Source organism: Phocoena phocoena, chromosome 5 (assembly GCF_963924675.1).
Source record: "Phocoena phocoena chromosome 5, mPhoPho1.1, whole genome shotgun sequence".
Lineage (NCBI taxonomy): Eukaryota > Metazoa > Chordata > Mammalia > Artiodactyla > Phocoenidae > Phocoena > Phocoena phocoena.
In genome coordinates, this window is record NC_089223.1 from 3630568 (window position 1) to 3654381 (window position 23814).

Sequence of the window (23814 nt, forward strand, 5' to 3'; positions counted from 1 at the left end):
CACACACACACACACACACACACACACACACGCACCACACCACACCAAACATAAACACACACAGAGGTATACACATATAAATGGGAATAGACATACACATGAGGGTTTCACGTTTCTTTGCAGGATAAATGAGTCTGTTAGTAATTCACTTTACTCTGTTACTGACAATTTAACATTTTTAACATTCAGCTGATACGCTGTGTTAGAATAAGTCTAGTCCAATAAATAGTGCGGTTTGCTTCTTTATGGCTTATTTGTTGCGGGTTTTATTGATCCTTCCCTTTTGACCTCAGTGAAAACAAAAGAAAATATTAAGAAACAAGTCAAAGAGAAGATGTAAAAGTCAAAAGGTAACATACTTACTATACGTCCTAACCTAGTGAATTATGACTCCAAAAGAAAGGGGAGAGTGTGAGTCAGAGTGAAAAAAAAAATAGAGAGAAAATAAAGGTTTGTTCCCCTGCTTTGACACTAGAGAAGGCAGAATGGATAGAAAATAATTTGGACTTTCCAGGAAATAAGAGGAAACTACTTTCACGACCTACAGGTACCTGTGAGCCCCATTTTTCACACTCTGCAGGAAGGAAAGTCAGACAAAGAGGCAGCTGACTAGCTTTCCTCTAGCCTCGTTATTTTATATTTGCAATGTTTTCCTAACTGCCAGGACTGTAGAACTGCAGCATTTGTATATTATGTACATGCAAAGTGCAAAGACCACCTCAGCTACTGAAGACCTAATTTTCAGACTACATAGATGCACTTTATAAAAACCTTAACAATGAACTGGTTAACGTAGGAGAAATTATTATCTCCATTGACAGCCTCTGAAATAGTTGAATAAATTAATTTAGAGCCCAGAAGCCGGACCTCCCTCTTGGGTATACATTTCAAAGACGGCGAGCCATAAAAGGTGGGGTATTTACATCTTACTGTTCTGCCCCTTAGCCTTCGTTTAGGTGATACATTGTAATGATATCCTGGTCTAAACGTGAGAGAAATGACCGATGATGCTTTTAGCCCTCATGAATGAGAAGTTAATCATGTCACAATAGTAATTCTGTTTAAAATATGCCACAGCCCTTTGACGATCACTTGAAATTTTTCTCAGAGAAATATGCTTGTGTTACATCTTAGTAAATATGACTGGAAATATCATAAGTGGCCATAAAGTAACTGGTAATAAAATTCTATGAAATACCGCGTATTCTCTGGATGCATCCTAGAACTCCTATTAATGTTAATTGGAATAACTAAGCCAGCACAAATGGGAACAAGATGTTTTAACATCTAACACTTTGGAAACTTAATAGTCATAAGCAAAATCAATAGGACTTGGGCCATATGTTACATGTGAATCCATCCTTGTAAATGGCTGCAATTTGGCATGAACACAGATTCTTCTCTTGGCCTAGCTAAGAATAATTTTCTTTCTGCCTGTGAGTCAGTGTAGAATAATATCGAACATCCTTATGCCATTATTCTTTAAGGAAAATACTATATGACTACAAAATGCTATATATTTAAAAAATCTATTTGTCTTATAAAGTAACATTTAGTAATTGCAAATAGTGTCGAGGAATGTGGAAGCCATAATTTATTTTTCTGGCTCAATCATTGACTTGCTTTGGGATTCTAGATGAGATATGCAGCCTTTATACGTGCTTCAGCTTATGAAGCTGTAAAATTTGTACAAAGCAGCCATCATGCTCTGTATTAACTTGATGAGGAAATAAATTTAAAATATAATTAGGTTACCCAAAATGAACACTTTGCTGGAAATATTTCTACTCTTCACACGTGGGGCACACATTTGAGGTGGCACCATAGATTCCCTTCCGGAACTTGCCACTACAGGATGGTTTGGGACTTCCTCTTTTATACTGTTGCTTTGGGATAGTCAATCCCCTTTTCACCCTTTCTCCTCCCTACTACTCTTTATATAGTATTCAGCTTGATAATCTTTTATCATCCTAAAATATTCCTACTTTATTCAACAGCTATATATTGAACACCTTTCAAGAGTTGGCAATGAATCTTTGTGTTATAGAGTCAACAGTCCCTGCCCTCAGTAAGCTGACATTCTGGGGGGTGATCAGAGACAATACATGAGACCAATAAATTGTGTAGTATATCAGAAGAAAAATATTATGAGTAAAATGAGGCAGTGAAGGAGACAGAGAATGCTAATAGGATGTGTTGCAGTTTTAAGCAGAATTGTCAGGAAGGTTTCCCGAAACGGTGATGGCTGAGTAAAGACTCTCTCGAGAAAGAAGTAGGGAAATACCTGGGGGAAGAGAATTCTAGGCAGAGGTTGGAGCAAGGGCAATTCCTTGAGTTGGGGGAGTACAGCAACGTACTTGTGTAAGAACAACAACGAGGCCAGTGAAGTGTTGTAGAATGAGCGAGGGGCTGGTAGGAGGGGAAGTGGTCTCATAGGTAGCAGGTGAGAGGGCTTTGGCATTTACTCTGAGTTGGGTGGAAAGGCATGGGGAGGTTTTAAGCTGCGTGTGATATGGTATGAATTACATACATATTGAGATAATCACTCCGCCTCTTGTTTTGAGAACAGATATTGAACGGACAAAGATGAAAGTAGGGAAGCCAGTATGGAGGCTGTTGCAATAATCTACAGGAGAGATGATGGCGCCTTTGACTAGAGTGGTAGCAGTAACAATGCAGAGAGATGGTCAGATTCCTGATATGTTTTGCATCTAGAACTAAGATGATTTGCTTTTAGATTGAAATTTTGGTGTGGGAGAGAATACATCTCCAAGGAGTTTGGCCTGAGCACCCAGAAGACTGAACTTGACATTCATTGAGATGTAAAAGACTGTAGTGCGAGGGGAAATCAGGAGAGTCATTTTAAGTACATTGGGTTTGAAATGTATCTTATCATCGGGACAAAAATGGCAAATGGAGGGTTGTATACAGTATTCTAATCTGGAATTAAGGAGAGGTCCAATCTGGAGATATAGATTTGGCAATCATAAGCAGAGTAATGTTATTTAAAGCCAAGGAACTGGATCAGATCACCAAAGGAGTAAGTGTAGACCAAAAAAAAAAAAGGACCAAGGCTTAAGTCCTGAAGCTCTTCAACAGAAAGAGACCAGGCAGATGAGGAAAAGCCTGTGAGTCTGGAAAATATTAGCCAGTTAGGCAAAGGGAAATCCACAAGAATGGTTCCCGGAAACAAAGAGAAGAAGGTATTTCAAGAAAGAGGGAGTGATCTATTTTGTTAGAAGTTGCTGACAGGCCAGGTGGGCTGGGTACTGGGAACTGACCTTGGGACATAGAAATGCGGGGTTGTTACTATCGGTGACAATAGCATTTTTGGAGTTGTCATGGGAAAGAAACCTGACTCACGTGGATTCAAGATTGAAAGGGAGGAGAGGAATGGGTGACAGTGAGCACAGGCAGCTCCTCTGAGAAGTTTTGTTCTGTAAAGAGGAGCCAGAAAAGGGGGGAGTAGTTACAAGGAGATGTGGAGTCAAGAAGACGCTCTTTAACAAGAGTTAATAGAATATTTCTAGGTGCGTGTGTGCTTGCTATTCTGCATGCTTCTTAATGAAATAAGGACCAAAGTTACCATCTTACAGTAAATACAGGGAAGGCATGTTGGACGTCTGAGGAGTGGAGAGTTAGAAAGTAAATCAGCTAGGAAAACATATGGACCATCCAGAATGATGCTGAGCATGATGGAAGCTAATGTCCCAGTTATGGAAGGATGCAAGTGGAGGATGGCTTTGAGAATCACCTCCAAAGCTCCATGTTCTTTTTCCTTCAGTTTCTTTTTTCTTTTCTTTTCTTTACTTTTTTCTTTTCTTTACTTTTTTCTTTTCTTTTCTTTTCCTTTCCTTTCCTTTTTTTCCTGCCATTACAAAACAGGTATGACATGGCATTATACCATCCCAGGCTAGCTTGACAGATGCAAAGGATATGTCAGATTATAAAATAACAGTGTTTAAGCAATATTCTCAGTGACTCTATACTCTGACAACCTCCTCATTCTTAAAAAGAATTCAGTGACCACTTCTGGGGACTTTTATTTTTGTTGTTTATGTAGCTGTATGGCACACACACACTTTATTTCTGATTATTATTCTGTTTTTAGATGATTCTTTTCTCTAGATCCTCGTTGCCTGAACCTTACTTTGTGCCCTCATTATCTTTCACGTGGACTATGGTATTTTCTTCGTGAAAATGTTCACTGCTTCTCATTTCTGCATTCTGAAATTCAGTCCACATGCTATGTGTTTTTAATTGAAGTATAGTTGATTTACAATGTTGTGTTAGTTTCAGGGGTACAGCAAAGTGATTCATATATATATACATATACATATATATATACATATTTTTCACATTCTTTACCCTTATAGGTTATTACAAAACATTGAGTCAAGTTCCCTGTGCTATACTGTAGGTTCTTGTTCGTTATCTATTTTATATATAGTGGTGTGTATCCGTTAATCCCAAACATGCTATTTTAAAACTACTAATTATGCTTCTTTCTGGCTTAAAAACATGCAATGGACAGTAGTGCCATTATGATACATTTTATTTTATTTATTTAAAAAAATTTTTATTGAGGTATAGTTGATTTACAATGTTGTGTTAATTTCTGCTGTACAGCAAAGTGAATCACTTATACATATACATATACATAGATCCACTCTTTTTTAGATTCCATTCCCATATATGTCATTGCAGAGTATTGAGTAGAGTTCCCTGTGCTATACAGTAGGTCCTTATTAGTTACCTATTTTATATATAGTAGTGTGTATATGTCAATCTCAATCTTCCAAGTTATCCCTCCCCCTTTTCCCCCTGGCTACCATAAGATTGCTTTCTACATTTATAGTTCTATTTCTGTTTTGTAGATAAGTTCATTTGTACCCTTTTAATAGATTCCACATGTAAGCGTTATCATATAATATTTGTCTTTCTCTGTCTGGTTTACTTCACTTAGTATGATAATCTCTGGTTGCATCCATGTTGCTGCAAGTGGCGTTATTTTGTTCTTTTTTATGGCTGAGTAACATTCCATTGTATATATATGTACCAAATCTTCTTTATCCATTCCTCTGTTGATAAATTTTAAATTTCATAATCTTGGCTGACCTTCCTGTTCTCTTTCTTAGATTACATACTTGCTTCCTGTATACCTCACTCATTACAATGCATCTGCTCTTTTCCAAAAGTACTTTGCTTTTTCAGCCTTCCACCATGTGTATACGGATCTCTGTGCCCTTTCCACCTAGAAAAGGATAGGCCAATAGACCTAACTCAAGCATCCCCTCCAGGACAGTCTCCCTTCACTTATTCTGTGTGCAGTTACCAGTTCCCTCATCTGTGCTTCCTTCTCCCCCCTTGAATTTTGTCTCATTAGGGCAGGATTTTTGATTTACTGTTATATCCCTCATGTCCAGAAGTGTTCTTAGCTAAATGGAGGTGCACAAAAACTACCAGATAAATAAAGAGCACCTTAACCCATATGGCAGGATCTGGAACATAGCAAATACTTAGAAGGGGCTATTGAATGCTTCTCACTACTGCTAAACATTTTACTAACTTTAGATGCCTCATCATCATTTCTCATACAGATCCACCACAAAGACTGTAGTTGTGGCGAGATAACTCATATAACTCAAATGTGAGGGTCACAATATCTTGTTCGTGGACAGCCAATACTTTTTATTTGATAACCCAGATGCAGAGTTGACCCTACTTATATATTCCCCTCTGATAGGCCCTCATTTAATTTTTGGCATGATTGCAGATTTATCCAGAAATAAAGGAGCAACAGTTTATACAAGGAAACACAACTTATAAATGGAGTTACAGCTGGCCAAAATAGACTAATTACTTATATATTTATTTAATATTTTATATATATATTTAGATGGCATGCACAAGGAAGTAATGGACACAAGTTTCCCATCTCTGTGGTTTTAGAGTCGATTCGAGAGCATGGCCATCTAAAAAGCTCTGCCTCTTCTCTCTCAAGATGGCCATAGATAGCAGCACATATAGTTGAAAGTTAAGTGCCTTTTGATGAATGAACAAATTGTTTTGAATAAAAATTTTAGGCTTTGTTCAGTTCGGCTCTCTTCTAATGACTTATTTTAACTGGGAGGAAGTGACATTGTTAATAAATATTAATTATTCTTATTAAAATAATAAAAAAGTATTATTTTTACAGTGGAAGAGGCCAGAAAACTATTTGCAGGGATATATCTTGTTGTACAAACCTAAAAATAATGAGAGCAACCATTTATGTTTCTGTGGGCCATCTTCCCAAAGTTGACAGCTTTTTCACGATTGAAGTTTTCTAGGTATACAAACAGAGTACGACATCTTTAATCCTGCACAAGATGGCAATAGATTAGCCTGCCACAGGCATTCTTCATTTACCTTTAATATTTGTATTTCTTTATATTCTTTCCTCAAGAAGTTGGGGCTCACCATTATCTGACAAAATATAGTGACTATGGTGTTAGCAAGAATGGAAAGATAGTAATGACTTTGATTTGTTTTTAACTAATAAACCTCATTTTCAAGTTTACAAAAATATTGACTGGAAAGTAGAGAGAGTTTCCTTATATTCCTTCCCCCTCCCAAAGTTTTTATTATTAACATCTTGTATCTGTGTTACAAGTGATGAGCCAATATTGATACATTATTATTAACTGAAGTCCTTAGTTTACACTAAGGTTCACTCTTTGTGTTGTACACTCTATGGGTTTTCACAAATGTATAATGACATATATACAACATCATGTAGAATATTTTCATTGCCCTAAAAATCTCCTATGTTCAATCTTTTTATCCCTTCCTCTCCCCAAACCTCTGGCAACCACTGATCTTTTTACTGTCTCCATAGTTTTGCCTTTTCCAGAGTGACTTGATTTTCACCAACGTATGTGATGGAGTTGCTTGAAAAAGGACCAAGATGTTTCTTTGCTTGATTTCAAGTAGCAGTTTTTTATGACAAAATCTTCTTATTCAAAATCAATTGTTTAAATAATCCATTTCTGGTTGGAATATTCAAAGGTGATCTGTGTGCTGCTGTCCACCAGAAGTCAGCCAGCAACTACCTGTCATCTTACATCGTCAGTTTAGACTTACACAATCCTTTCCCAGCAACATGGTTTAGTCTATCAACCTTAATAGAATACTACATGCATGCCAATCTTATGAATTTAATTTTGTTACTGACAAAATTAAGAAACAGCTTAAAAAATGGAACGTAACATCTGTATGTATAAGTAAATTTCACAACTATTTGGGAGACTCTGGTCCCACGAGTTTTAAATTTGACCTGAAATTTAATGCACCTGATTCCATCAATTTTCTGCCAGATTGCCAAGATGTTTTTTTCCTCTTCTTCCATTGCTTTTCTCCAGAACTTCTTTCTTCCTTCCTTCTCCCCTCCTTCCTTCCTGTCTTCTTTCTTTCCTTCTTTCCTTCCTTCATTCTGAATATTTATTAAGAAAGTTCTACATCCTAACTTCCCTCCTTCCTTCCTTCTTTTCCTACTTGCTATTGTTTTAACAGGTGTTTATTTAGCACCTACCACTATCAAATAAGTTATATGAGTATGGTGATTATTACGGACTGAATGTTTGTCCCCCTAGATTTACACATTGAAATCCTACCTAAATCTTAATGGTATTAGGAGGTGGGGCCTTTGGGATGTGATGAAGTTGTAAGAGTGGATCCCTCATGAATGGAATCAGTGTCCTTACAAAAGAGACTCCAGAGAGCTCATCATCCCTCTCCATCATGTGAGGGGATGAGAAAACAGCAATCTGTGAACCAGGAATGAGCAGCCGTCAGACAGCCTTAGCCTTGGACTTCCCAACTTCCGTAACTGTGAGAAAGAAACGTTCATTGTTTAAGCCACCTGGCCTTTTGTACTTTTCTTACATCAGCCTGAATGGACTAACGCAGTAATTGATACCAAGAAGCGGGGTCCTATGGTAATAATATCTAAAAATATAGAAGCGTCTTTGGAACTGAGTAATGGACAGAGGCTGGATGAGTTTTGAGATGTGTGCTAGAAAAAAAACCTAAATTGCTGTGGATGGACTTTTAAAGATAGATTCTGGTGAGGGCTCACAAAGAAAAGAGGAGAGCTATAGAGAAATCTTCCCTATTCTTAGAGAACACTTAAGTAAGCATGAAGAGAATGTGGATAGAAATATAGTCAGTAAAGGCCATTCTATGGAGGTCTCGGATGAAAATGAGAAAGATGTTATTGGACAATGGGGAAAAGAAAGGGGACCTTTGTTATAAACTGGCAGAGAGCTTGGTGAATTGTGTTTGTGTTCTAGTGTTTTGTGGAAGACAGAACTTGCCAGTGATGGAAGTGGATGTTCAGCTGAGGAGATTTGTACACAGAGTGCTGACGGAGTGGCTTGGATCCTCCTGACAGCTTATGGTAAAATGTGAGAACACAGAAATAACTTTGAGATGGAATGGTTAAGCAAAAAGGAACCAGAATTTTAAAATTTGCAATTCTCTCAGCCTATCCATTTTGTAAAAAATGAAAAAGTATGCTCAGGGTATAGCCAAGTGACCATTTGATAAAGACCAAGCACCTAGCTAGCCATCTCAATAGAGGTCAGGCACTGCTCAAGACAAGGGGAAAATGACTCTCCAAGGTGATTCCGAGATCATCAGGCTGCCCTCAAGCCAAAGAGGATTCTTCTTGAATCTTAAGGTTTAGTGTTTTTGCCCTGTTAGGTTTTAGGCTCACTGGGGACATATTACCCCTTTTATTCTTTTTTTTGGAAGAAAAGTTGCTTGTTATTTAATTTTTTAATTTTTTATATTTTATTGGAGTATAGTTTATTTACAATGTCATGTTAGTTTCAGGTGTACAGCAAGGTGATTCAGTTATACATATATTCATTCTTTTTCAGTTTTTTTAAATTACAGAATATTGAGTAGAGTTCCCTGTGCTATATAGTAGGTCCTTGTGGGTTATCCATTTTATATCCGGTAGTGTGTGTAGGTCAATCCCAAGCTACTTTCCTATTTATTCTTTTTGAATTAGAAATGTCTGTCCTGTGCCTGCCTGACCATCGTGCTTTGGAAGCACATGACTTGTTGGTTTCGCAGACTCACAGCTGGAGAGGAGTTTTGCCTCGGGATGGATCGTCCTTATGTTACAGAAGCCCAGACTGACTAAGACTGTCACGATCCCAAAAGTCTCTTCCGGTCCTGACTTCCTGCTCCAGCTCCTCTCAATGACCCCCGTCACTCTGCCCATTCAAGTCAGCATCATCTCACACTCGTTTTACAGAAATAGGCTTTAAACTGGCCTCTTTGCCAAACTCTTGCCCCTCTTCAATTTTGTCCATGTGTGGCAGCATCCTTTACAAATATAAATTGGACAGTGACACTTCCCATTCCTTAAAACCTTTCAGTTGCTCCCCATCACAATTAGGATAAAACCTTAACATGGTGTTCATAATTCCGAACTGAGCCCCACCTCCTACGCCAGCCTCACCTGGCACCGTTTTTGTGTGCTTCAGCCATGCAGCCCTTCTTTCAGTGGTTTAAACCATTCTGCTCTTTCTCATTCAGGATCTTTATGTGCTGCTCCCCAAGTGTACAAAGCTCTTCCCCTCTCCTTTCCCGAACCCACCCCCCATGTGCGTAACAAAGTACAGATTTTTCAAATACTAATTCAGTAGTCATTTTTCAGGATAAAATAACAGAATAGCTGATGCTCTCTTGTTACAGAATTTAATGATATCTTGTCTTTGTTTTATATGCACATTTTTGTAATTACATATTTATTTGTGATTATTTGATTAACTTTTTTTCTATATTGAAGCGTAAATTGCATGCAGACTGGACCTATATTTGTTTGTGAGGTTTGAATTTGAGTTCAAAACTAAACTTAGCAGACTGCTTAGAATAAAGTAGGCAATATATATTTATTGGATGAGTGAGGAATGAATGAACAGATAGATCTCCATGGTCCTGGGATGAATATTATATCTTTTCTCCATCAGCTAATTCATTATTTCAGTTTTCTGCTAGGTAGTAGAATTCAGAGGTGCTTAGAATGAGTATTATTAAAGAGTAGGAAGTGGTTGGTAAGTAACAAATCAACTTTTTTTACTGGTAGGTGAATACTAATGAATGCTAGTAGGAGCAATTTCCTAGGCTACCGACTATTCCCATCGTAAAAATGAAGTTGTCTTTTACTGCTGAAGCCCCCCCTACCAATTTCAGAGATTCATAAACATGTCGGTCTAGTTTTTAAATGCCTCGGTGCTGCAATTAAAAATATACTTTAAGTATCAACACTGTCCAAATGAAATCTTCCAAAACACTGGTGGAAATATGCTCCCATTTTAGACCAAACTCTTATAAACACATCTTCTTCAGCTGCATGGGTGTTTTAATGGTCACTTCGCCCATCCCTCCTTACTATATGGACCACTTGAGTACTGCTGTTTTTCTGCTATTTCATTTCTTTTTTAATGTGTTCCAGTAGTTACACTGCAAATTCTACTTTAGATAAAGGAAACAGAATCAAAACTCAGTTTGGTTCACTCATCTTTGTTTCTTTCTCCTGCTTCCACACTGCTGGCAAGTCCCCTGGGCTCCTCTCCCCTTCTGCAGATCAATACTTCTTGTCTTAGTTTAATGAACACTCATACATTGATCTCTCTCAGGTGCTGCATTACTTTATGACAAGTTTCTTGGTTACAACTGGCTCTTAGTAAGTCAGTGGGGCACCGTGCCATTCCCTACACAAAGCAACCTGCAGAGATGGGAACTTTATTCATCACAGGTTAATGTGTGATTTTTTCCTTTGGAAAGGAACAAATAGATTTTTTTTCCCAACTTATTCTTTAACTTCATCTTTTGGTTATATTCCTGGAAGAACTGTAAAAGCAGTTTAAAATGGTATGAGAAAACAGCAAGCAGAAGCTGTGAGTTTTTAAAGGCTTCTGAAACACTTTTCTAAAAAACTGAAAGTTACAATAGGCATGTTGGTTATTTTATTTGCTTTATGTCTTGTTACCATAGTAACAAGTCATTGAATACTTTCTGTCCCCAGGTACCAGCACCTGACAAGCCAGGGCTCCCATCTGAGTTGTCCTGTGCTGGTGGAAGGGAGACATGAAGAGAGTGAGTGAAGGGACAGTAGGCCCGTGGATGGTGTTCTTTTGTAAATTTATTTATTTTATTGGAGTACAGTTGATTTACCGTGTGTGTTAGTAGCTGGTGTATAGCAATGTGATTCAGTTATATCCTTTTTCAGACTCTTTTCCATTATAGGTTATTACAAGATATTCAATACAGTTCCCTGTGCTATACAGTAGGTCCTTGTTGATTATCTATTTTATATATAGTAGTTGTATATGTTAATCCCAAACTCCTAATTTATCCCTCCCCCCTCAAGTCCCCTTTGGTAACCTTAAGTTTGTTTTCTATATCTGTGAATCTGCTTCTGTTTTGTAAATAAGTTCATTTGTATCATATTTAAGATTCTGCGTATAAATGATATATGATATTTGTCTTTCTCTGACTTACTTCACTTAGTAGGATTATCCCTAGGTCCATCCATGTTGCTGCAAATGGCATTATTTCATTCTTTTTTATGGCTGAGTAGTATTCCATTGTCTATATGTACCACATCTTCTTTACCCATTCATCTGTCGATGGACATTTAGGTTGCTTCCATGTCCTGGCTGTTGTAAACAGTGCTGCAGTGAACACTTGAGTGCATATGTCTTTTTGAATTATGGTTTTCTCTGGATATATGCCCAGTAGTGGGATTGTGGCATCATATGGTAGCTCTATGTTTAGTTTCTTAAGGAACCTCCATACTGTTCTCCATAGTGGCTGCACCAATTTAGATTCCTATCAACAGTGTAGGAGGGTTCCCTTTTCTCCACACCCTCTCGAGCATTTATTTGTAGACTTTTTGATGATGGCCATTCTGAGTGGTGTGAGGTGGTATCTCATTGTGGTTTTGCTTTGCGTTTCTCTAATCATTAGTGATGTTGAGCATCTTTTCATGTGCTTATCGGCCACTGTGGATCGTGCTCTTGACTCTCCATAGTGAAAGACTTTTCATGAGTTCATTTGTTCTTGTGGCTTTTCTTTCTGTTATTACACTGTGTGTGGTGTTTAACGAAGTAACGCCCTGTCCCTAAGACATTCCAGTTCAATTTCACCTTCTGCTTCCTTTAGCTAGTTCACCTTTCTTTGCCTGGTGTACCTCTCTGCTGTGGTCATGATCCGAAGCAAACTTTTTTCCCTTACTGCTTGCTTAAACTAATTGCTAACTCAGTGGTCTTTAAAAAAATAAAAAAATAAATAAACAAACAACTGGTTTCTTAGAGGTAGATCACTTTTTGTTATTGTTGCTGTTTTTTCAAAAAATGAACACCAAGTAACCACCTTCTGGGATACTGCCAAAGCCTGACACGCTCAGAACAGGGAGAAGGTTCACCTCTTTGGATTGGCAGCAAAAATAAGAATCAACTCCAAGTTTCCGATTAAATCCTGATCAGTGCTAGAGAGACACAAAACTCAGCATCCACATTGACTACTCATTTTTTTTCCAGCAAATCCTTTGTATCTCCTTTCAAACAATACTCAGCATGCTACCATTTCTCCCAGCTCTATCCCCATTGCCTCTTCTCCAGAAGAGTATACAATGCTCTCAATCTGATTCCACCCTTGCCCTTGAATAGACCAACTTCTGCACTGCATCCAGATGATCCTTTCAAACTGAGGTTAGATTATATCACCTTTCCTCAGAGGAATCTACCAATGCCCCATGTCCCTCACGGTAAAAGTCAACATCTATATAAGGGCCAATGGATACATACATGGTCTAAAGTGTTCGCCTCAGTCTGGATGTGCTACTCAACTTCCACACACTGGGTAGCTTATAAACAACAGAGATTTGTTTCTTATGGTCCTGGAGACTGGAAATCTGAGATCAGGGTGCCGGCATAGTCGGGTAAAGGTCCTCTTCCAGCCTGCAGACTTCTCACGGTGTCCTCACATGGCGGAAAGAGTGAGGGATCCTGGGGGTCTCTTTTGTAAGCAGCCTAATCTCATTCACAAGGGCTCCATCTTCATGATCTAATCCCCTCCCATGGCGCCACCTCCCCACACCACCCTCTTGGGCATCAGGTTTTCACTGTGTGAATGTTGGGGGACACAAACTTTCAGACCGTAGCCCTGCTCTTACTTTTCTGTGACGGTTTCGTCTCTCACCACGTCCTGGGTCATTCTACGCAGACACACTCTCCTCCTTGCAGTTAATCAAATACAGTCAATGTAATTCACATCAAATTTGCACATATTGTTTCTACTGGCTGAAATGCTTTTCCATTAGCTAATCACAGGGCTCAAGCCTCCTTTCTGGTAAGCCTTTATCCAAAGGTTAGCTTATCGCTAAGGCCTTCCCAATTGTACCCATTCATAGCCCTGTTTTGACCTATTCCTATCCTATTTATTTGGTTTATTTACTGTCTCCTCCAATTGGAATGTAAGCTCCCTGAAGTCAGAGCTTTTGTCTAATTTTTGTTTTTTTTTTAACTCTATATACCCCAAACCCAGAACAGTGCCCTGCACACGATACTTAATAAATGCTTTCAAATGAATGACATGCCATAATTAACAGTATTTTTTTTTTAAGTGGGAAAATTCACTTCCTACGTCCTAGAGCCCAATCATAACTCTACCCTCTGTTGGGCAAAGAAAGCACAGTTAAGACTCCTGAAGGGGTAGTATGTTGGGGATTGTGAGTACAAGGTCATACACTCGGGGCTGAAGTTTGGGAAAATGTAAGAGTAAGGGTTGAAAGGTACTGGATTTTCCTGCTGAGATCAAACCTTGGAACATATCTGACTTTGATCAAATCTCTGGTCACATCCTTTTTGGTCAGTCCTAGCAGCTTCCTTGGTTACTGCATAGTTTTTTTTCTGCAATGGACATCTCTTTTCATTACACTACTGTGAAATGGAATGCTATTTCACAGCTGTTTTACTAAATGTTGAAAGCAAGTTGAGTACATAATTTCCACCGAGGATGGGTAGAGGAGGAGGAAAGAAATAGTTGCAATAAAACTGTCAGGTAATCTCTTCCTTACTCTTACCCTGACCTCCAACTAAAGAGAAGCATTAAACTTCTAGTCATATGTTTAGTACTTATTTCTCATTTTATTTCATCTGATGATGTCACCAAGGAAACTGGCTTACTCGGAGATTTGGGAATGGCTGCTGTAAAGCACTTTCCAACATGGCAGTTTGCCATGAGCTTTATAACAATTTAATGAGAGAGAAAGAGAGAGACAGAGAGAGAGAGAATTTAAATCAGTTAGACAATTAGGTAACATGGGATGTGCTCCTACACAGTTCTGCCACATACAAGCTGCACTGATTTTGACTTTGGGAAGATACTACTAACTGCCCAAAGCTCGCTTTTCTCTTTTGAACATGGGCATAATAACACCTACCTTGCAGGGCTGGCAAGGATTAACATAAATGGGAAATACAAATGTAACTGTACATGTACAAATCTTTGGCACACAGTTTTGCTAAAAAGCCTTAATATTTTTAGAATTCTGATTTGTCCTCATTCATTTATTCAAACACATATTAGCTATGTTCTGTGCTAGGCATTCAAGATGCAAAGATGAATAAGACATAGTCTTGTATGTCTCTGTTTTACCCCCGGGTAGTTCAGATTTAGTCCTCGTTCTGCTTAGAGTACCTGAAATCCAAACCCAACACACACACCTTTTTATAATCAGTGACTTGAAACTCATTTTTTTTTTGCTTTGTGATGTGTTGTAATGAGATCATCAGACTGTATTCATGTATTCAGATTCAACACATGAGTCACTTTGGAAAATAGCTAATCTCTGTCAAATAACAGATTATTAAAAAATACCTTTCTTTGGTACCCTCAAAAATGTCTTTGCTTCTTTCCCAGCTGAATTGAAATACACCTTAGAATTTAGTTTCCTCCTTCACTGCACATCCTGGAGATTTGTTTTCTCCCTGACGATTCGTTACATTGAATGGTACATGAAATATCCCATCTGTCTTTCTAAAGGCACATCAATATTGGCCTACTTTGATTGAACTATCTAGACCAGCAATTCGTTCACCTGTGACACACCAGGACTATTGTTTCATTATTGCTGCCTTAATGCTTCTCTGTTATTCAGAGATAACAGGAAGTTTCTCATTTTCTACTTAAATATTTAGCTTCTTAAAATACAATTATTTCCCTCTCTGATTCAAGTGCTAGACCATAGCCTCTAGATACAAGGCTATAAATAAGAATATCTGCCGGTCATTATATAATGCTGAATAAACATAAACCTTTTCACAAACTTTTCCTTTGCGTCTTACTGCATTTTCCTCTGTCTTCCTCTGCGATTTAAATTATTTTCCTTTATTCCAGCTCTCATATTTAATGAGGTTGTGGGTTAAAATGAAAACGAAGAGATTACTTTCATCTCCCTGGTAATCCACTGTCTTTTTATTTTTGGTGGTTAAAAGTGACAGTGGAATAAGTCATCAGACGTCACCTGGTACTGGAGGTAAATGTGCTAGTTGAAGCCTCAGCTGATATTCCTAAATGCCGTTGGGTACCCTCTACCACTTTCTTCTTATTGTATATGTCTCCTCTCTTCCTTTCTGCTATATCAGGATTATTCTGATTGTAAATGTCAGCTGAGAATATGCCATTGCTCCTTGAGAGTTGATATTCTAATGGGCAGGAGGGAAAATAAGCAAACAGCTATTATGTCAAGTGATACATTTGATTTCTTCACAGAAGCTATGTCAACATTCCCCGACTGAGCATATCTGTGGGATATCCAAGACAAGACGGAAATACATGAAAGGGAGTTCAGGGCAGAGATTTAGAATAGAGATATTAATTTGAATTCAATAGCTTGTTGGCTGTAGGTGAAGCTACGCGGCTGGTTTGTCGTTCAAGGAGTATATGTCTAGGAAGAAGAGATCAGGGTCTAAGATAGGTTATGGGGAACAAAAACGTATTTAAGAGAATGTGCATAAAGAAAATTTACAAAGTCCCCTGAGCATGAGTAATCAGAGAGAGACACGTGACGTCTTAAAATCAAAGCAAGAGAGAGTTTCAGAAAGCAACTGGTCAATGATGTTCAATATTTTACATAAATGTTGAGTTACAAATCAAAGGAGTTCTGCTTGATTGAGACAATTATTTGATCACTTGCCTTTAGAAAGGCAGATATGATATAAAAAAAGAAATATACTATTAGCTTCATATCATTTGGGTTTTTTCCCTTCATTCAGAAGGAAAGTGAAAATGTCTCCTGCAACTTCATTATGATTATCTGTGGAGTACTCATTCATATTCTGATGTACTAACCAGTATTGATCTAGAGTGAAGTAAAGATACTTACTGAGAAAACAGACATCAGGCAGTTTATTGCAAATAGAAATAACATAGAGCTCAATCTTGATTGGTAATTCCTTAGAAAATAAGTATTCTTTTAACCAAATCTATTTGGACAAGGAGAGAGGGTGTTTTATAAGTTCTAGTCATCTCAGGGCTGAGCTGTTGGTAATAGGAAATGCGGAAGAGGTTGTGGTAACACATGATTTTGTGGACCAGGCTCTGGTGTCCCCTAAAATGTGCAAGAACCCTCTGGGCCTTGGCTATGTGTAACCCCAAATTCTCGGATCAGAGGCCATTGTCAGAGTGCCATGATCATTGCTCACCTTGGCCGAGTTATGTAGGAAGAACTTTGCCTCCTATCTTGGTATAAATTGGGGAAATTATTCACATTTTATAATACATCTCTTTATCTTCTCTATCTATTGCCTCTGATTTTCATTTCTGAATACAACTTTTTAAGAAAGTGGTGACATGGAGACAATAAAATCAAAGGAGAGTGGTCTGGTCTCTTAATTTAGAAGAAACTTTGAGAAAATCCCAATGGTCTTGAACTGACAAAATAGATAGATAACCAGGGCATCTCGGGACAGTTCAGGATATTATTCTTTCCATTTATCTGAACAGATGGTTATGTTAGGAAAAACTGTCACTCTTATCAGTTCTGTGAAATCCCTGAGGATGCCGGCCCTTATGCTAAATATCCTTTTGAGTAAGATTCTCTAAAGTCGCTATCAGCTATGCTGATTTGTAACAGGTTTCGCTTTTTGACTTAATGCATTTTCCCCAAAATATCTGTTCGCAGTTTAGGAAAATGAAGCATGTTATATGCTGATGTGACAGTATAGTCGGACAAGATGTTGTTAATATAATTGTGTGGTATTTCTACTATCTCACACTCACCAGAACCCTTCCTGACCTGCGCATTACAGGGAGAGCTGGTGTGTCACAGCGAAAGGGCACAGAACTGAACTCAAAGCATTATTTTTTTCATACTGTGGCTTAGGTACACTAGATAATTTCTCTTAATTAAAAAAAAGAATGGAGTGTGGATGAAATTATCTATGGTGATCGTGTGCATTGTATTAGACTATATTAAAATACCTGTCGTAGTGCCTGACACAGAGCAAGACTTCAATGCACACCGTTTACGTTCTCTTGTCTCTTTTCTCCCTCGTCTCTTCCTTCCCTCCCTCTCTTCCTTCCTTCCTCCCTCCTTCTCTCCTTCCCTTCCTTCCTTCCTTCCAACTTTCCCTCTTTCTCTTTCTACTGAATATTCATGAAGCTCTTACTTCACATCAAAAAGTCCTACAAAGTCCAGTCTCTTCTTTTCCAGTCTTTTCAACCGTGTCACACCCTGTTAACATAAACATTTCATTCTAAGAAGGATAATTTATCCACGGCTCCCAAGTATGGTTTCTCTTTTCTGCTCCAACATTTTTGTTGTGTGGTTCCCCCTAATAGGAACGTTCTGTCCATTCGAATCTTTTAGAACAAGCTAGTAATCCTTCTAAGGCCATCTTGACAAAACAACCAACCAGCCAAAAAGATGTCTGTTCTTTTTGAACTTCTATGATTATATACCCTAAAATTCTAACTTAATCTGACTTATATCATTCTTTGATTCATCAAATGTAATTTATATATAAAATTATTTTATATCACTTTATCTGCTTCAAACTAATCACTGTAGAAATCAAACATGATAGATATTAATGTGCTCACCCTACAGATAATCAAACAAGCTTAAGATAAATGTTTTACCAAAATCATACAGCTTGTAGGGGCAGAGCTGAAACAAAAACCAGTTTTCCTGACTTCAAACACAGAGCTTTAAACCATGCAACTGCATTTTATATGTGTTATAATATTTTAAAATCACAAACCAATACATTATAGAAACCTTAAAGGGAAATATCTATAATTTAATATATGTATTTTTATGTGTATTTCAATCCCATCAACTCATTCATGAACATAGCAAGTATAAGGACAGTGAAGCAGATCGGAGCCATTCTTATATATTTCAGAAATATGTGGATTTTTTAGAAGAAGTAAAATCATATAACATTGTATGATTTGTTCATTTTTTTCCCTGGAAATAAAAGTCACTGTCGATAAGAAAAAAGGAGAGAACTACCTGTGTAATCATTTCTGAAGTCATCATCATGCTGATGCGATAGTTAGGTGTGACATTGATTATTACGGTTGTGGAGCTATGTCTAGAACGTGCCTTCAGGTTAGAGTAACAGGGCATCCGATTGCAGAGCAGAAGCTGAAGTATCTTACAGATGTCCTCATACTGAGAATTAATACCTCATTTTTCACCAAATCTTGAATTGACCCTTAAGTGTATTTGCTCATATCCCTGCGAAGTCAATTGTTGCTTATTTCAATAATGCTGAACATTAACCATATATTTCTACTTCCTTCATTAGCAAATTGATAGTCTGAGTTGGTGATAATATTAACCAGTTTATGTGGTTTATATTTTGTTCAAATAAAGATGTTTTGCTCTATAGGAAAGATAAGTTTGTAGTGTATTGAGTTTCTCAGAGATAGATGATAAACAAATACCAAATACTGCTATTCCAACCGTCATCTTCTATCTTTGTATAGACAAACACATTTAAAGCTTAGACAGGATTCATAGTCAGGGCAGTCTTTCTTCATGTGCCCAAGGTATCACTAAAGGTACACACAAATAAGATCAGAGTCAGTAAGACTGAATACTTCTTATTTATATATGCATAGCTTCAGTCCAGACAGAATCTAAAGGAACATTATTTTATTAAAAAAATATTTTCAGTTACTGGTTGAAGGCTGTTGCATAGCAACTAATTGTTCATGGAGTACTACCAATAATACCTGACCCCATGTAACATTACATCTATTTTTCAAAATTTCAATTCTATTCCAAAAAATCAAGGTAGATAATTAGAGTGACCTGAACATTTTAAAGATAAAAGTTCATCCTTTTAAATTGATAATGATGAAGGTTCTCTTCAGGAAATTTATTTTTTCTTAGATGTGCATGTCAGTTTAAAACTGTTTTAATCCAGAATGAGACTAAAAAAATTTGTTTTTCAGCCAAGATATTTCAGTCAAGCAAAGGAATTAAGAATTGATTGAGAGCTCACCAATAACCTGCTAACAAGGTTATAAAATGATAGGCAATGGTGATTTTTCTCTTTTGCTCTGCTGATGTTCTGGTGTTTTGAAAAATATTTTCTATTCTATTGCATATTCCAAATTAAAAATCCTGGAATTTATTTGGAACAATTATATGAATTTTCATTCTGGAAAAATCTGGTTAGTAACATATTTCAGGTCTTTTTATTCACAGGGTTATAGTAATAATAATAAAAATAAAACATCAAAAGGTTTGATTCCCACCTCCAACAACTGTAGATAGCTATGTGATTGTTAGGCAAATTGTCGTCTAACCATAGGTTAGTAATTTCATCTATGAAGATCACACATACCAAATAGAATGGAGGTCGTGGGGATTAAACATGGTAACACATGGGAAAATGCCTCTAACAGTGCCTGACAGATGGCATGTGATTAGTTCAAGTTGTACATCAATTCTTCTGTTTCACTTCCGATATGGTAAGTTGTTTTATTTACAGAACAATTTCCTGTAAGCCATCTTATTTTGCGGTTGGGATTTTGGTAAACTGGGTGGTAACTTTGTATTTTTGATGTAGTTCTAGATTCCTAGATTCCTAATGGAAAACAGTCCATCCTTCTCTTTTCTTCTTCTTTTTCCCAAAATTGTTAGAATGAAAGGAGCTAGAACTCAGCTCTATGCTATAAAGAGAGGAAGGAGAGTGTAGCAGTAGCTTATAGCCATGTCCTGCTTCAAAGGTAAAGACCAATCAATGCAGGTGGTAGATGATGTAAAACGAACATTCATCCCGGTATCACAGTTACATAACATAAGGTCTGCTTACCAAGTTCCAGAAGGAACAAAAGTGATAAGGCTGGTGATTGAAGTCAAATCAGCATTTAAAAAGGAGAAATGAGATCAATCTAAAATCTTAAAAGAACGAATATAACTTGCTTTATGGGGCTCCTAAGAATAAATGGCATAAGTACCACATGACTTAGAAGTGCTATGTATGAAGATGATTTAGGAATTATACTAGTTTTCTCTCACTGCTATAACAAATTATCATAAACTTGGTAGCTTTAAAAACACAGGTTTTTTACCTTACAGCTCAAAGGTTAGAAGCCCCCAAATTTCTCTTACCTTCAGAGGGACAAACCACACGAAACTGAGCCAGACATAAATGTATCATGAAGAAAACTGATTGCTCTCTTTATGAAATGAGAATTTTAATGCGTGGTTACAATAACTAATGTACCCTGCTACAGGACATTAATAAAGGTGCTTTTTCAGGCTAGAGTGTCGTGATGCTGTAATCAGAACATGGTTTTCTCCCTTTCTTCAGCTTCAAATGCAAATTCGTCATTGGGCTGACTTCTAAGAATTGCAGTGTTTCCTGCCTTGGGCTTATGAGAGAAGCCTGACAAAATAGTGTTCGCTCAGGCAGTAATTTAGACTTACCTTATTTGTGATTACTATAGCGATTACTATAGCTACAAGGTATAATTTTACTTTCTTATTTAAATTTTATGAATTTGAATGTCTTTTACACTAACTTTTCCCAATAAAGTCCAAAATGAAACCAAAAAAAAAAAAAAAAAAATCAAGGTACCGGCAGAGCTGGTTCTCTGGAGACACTGGGGGAGCATCCCTTCCTGCCCTTTTCCAGCTTCCAGGGGCTGCCTACATCCCTTGGCTGTTGGTTCCCTTCCAGCAATAGCATCACCCTGACTTCTGCCTTTGTGGTCACATCTCCTTCTCTGACTCTGATCCTACTGCCTCCCTCTAAAAAGGATCCTGTGATTACACTGGGCCCAAGCAGCTGATCCAGGATAATCTCATCTCAAGTTCCTTAGTCTCATCCCACTGCAGAGTCTCTTTGCCATGTAAAGTAACACATTCACAGGGTCAGGGGATTAGGAAGTGACATCTTTAGGGAAGGGGTGTTATTCTGCCTACCACAAGTGGTTTGGGGGGATAAGTACAATACAAAACTACCATGGAATTGAGTATAAGTAAAGTCAATATGACATCAGGCTTTCAGTGACAGAAAAACAAATTTTTTTTTTTTTTTTTTTTTTGGTACGCGGGCCTCTCACTGTTGTACCCTCTCCCGTTGTGGAGCACAGGCTCCGGATGCGCAGGCTCAGCGGCCATGGCTCACGCTCCACGGCATGTGGGATCTTCCCGGACCGGGGCACGAACCTGCGTCCCCTGCATCGGCAGGCGGACTCTCAACCACTGCGCCACCAGGGAAGCCCAAAACAAATGTTTTTAATGGAAGAAGTAATCCAGCTCAGCTCTGCTGATCACAGAGCTTCTTACAGAAGACTGGGGCTAGAATGATGAGTGGACCTAAGAAAAAGATATACGGTTGTTCAAATTTGAAAAGGTTTGTGAACAAAAAGAGGATACAATGCCTTTCCTCAAATATTTATAAGGATGTCTGTCAAATGAAGGAAGGACCATTGTTCTGTTAAGGGCAAAGAGCTAGAAACTGCGCAATAACCACAAATTGCAGTGTGGCAAATCTTTCAGTCAACGTGGAAGAAAACATGTTTCCTTCCCTGGAGGCTTTCCTTTTCTACATGTCTTCAAGCTTGGAGCTTGCCAAACCCTTTATGGGCACGTGGTAGTGGACACTGAAGCATCAGATAAGAAGTTGGGTCCAACTACATTAATCTTGAAGTTATTACTTCCAAAAATTTGATTTTATTATTTAATATTGCTATCCTCTGACTTATATTTAGGACAGATTCCCTCTAGAGTTTATGATTATTAGATTTTTTCCATCTAACGATTTGCTTGATATAAGTCAATATTGACCTTAAGTAAGAAATTTTCAGTCAGGGGGTGAGTGAATCAGAAATAAAACCAAAGGATCTCTATAAAAACTTATACACTGTATCATAAATGAGAAATTCATATTTAACTGACACAATGTAAGGTAAAGATTCATGCTTTGAAAATTCCATACAAATGATAGAGCAGGAGAGCTTTAATGTAGTTGTAGCAAAGAAGAAAATCGGAAACAATTCGTTTGCAAGTACATAAGAGGGTCACACGGTGAATGAGAATTGGATCTGTTCACTTTTGTAAAACTGTTGCAAATACTGTGTATAAAATATGTAATTAATCCACTGAGAGGAGGAAGCACAGATGACGCCACCTAAATTTATATACAAAATAATGTATTTATGGATTATTTTCTTTGATGGAAATAAAATAACTGTGTCCCTTCAATGACATCACTGAATTTTGAGAAACAAGTTGAATTCTCTCTCCAAACTACAGAATCTGAAATGCTGAGGGAATTTTCTCTGTCTGTCTGCCTGTCTCTTTCTCATTTTATCTTAATTCTTAAGAGCACAACTTAAAAACTAACTGTAAGCTTCAAACCCTAAATGTAGTAAAAAGGACAGAAAAGAAAGAAAGAAAGAAAGAATGTAAAGATATGCGTTTTAAGTCTTTTTAATACAAAAATTACTTTGATGAGTAGTAAGGGAAAAGTTAATAACCAAAAAAAAATCACTTGGCAATTAGGCAAATAAAGATAAGAAGTTCTGAGTACACTGAAAAAGAAATAAAGAGTGAAAAAAACATGATTAAAAATTGCAGAAAGATAATATTTGTTATTTTTTCATAAAACATTTTTTATTTATGATGAAGAATTGCCTTATGATTCTTTAAAGCTTGAAGAGTTGGAAAGAATTAGGTGTACATACAAAGAAGAAGGAAATTATCCAAAAGATACAACCAACTAAAAAGAAAATAGAAGTTAAATGGTTAAAATAGTCAAACAGGTAAAGGGCAAAGACAGCATAATTTAAGTATCATATGTTATTTATATCTAAAAGTCATATTTATCTACTAGCAAATTTAAATTTTATCTCAAAGTTTTTTAGAGAAAAGAAAAATTCACAGTGCTTCATAGCAAACAAGAAAGGCCTGGATGACAAAGAGATAGTCCAGCCAGGTTAGGGATACAAAAACATATTTTTCAAGTACCTACATAAAAGTTGAACCTTGACGTGATAAAAGGATGCATGCTTACAGTGGAAAAGCATCCAAGAGCTGTTTCCAGTGGAGAATGAAGAATTAAATTAGCTTCAAAACTACAAGCAGATCATTCTTCTCTTAAAAGCATACAACATCTCTTCTAACGTTATACTCTATTTCATCAAGAAAGACTCCAAACTACAAAACCAAGAGAGAAGCCAGATTCCATCCAGGTCCCATATCTGTCAAGCACATTCGTTCTA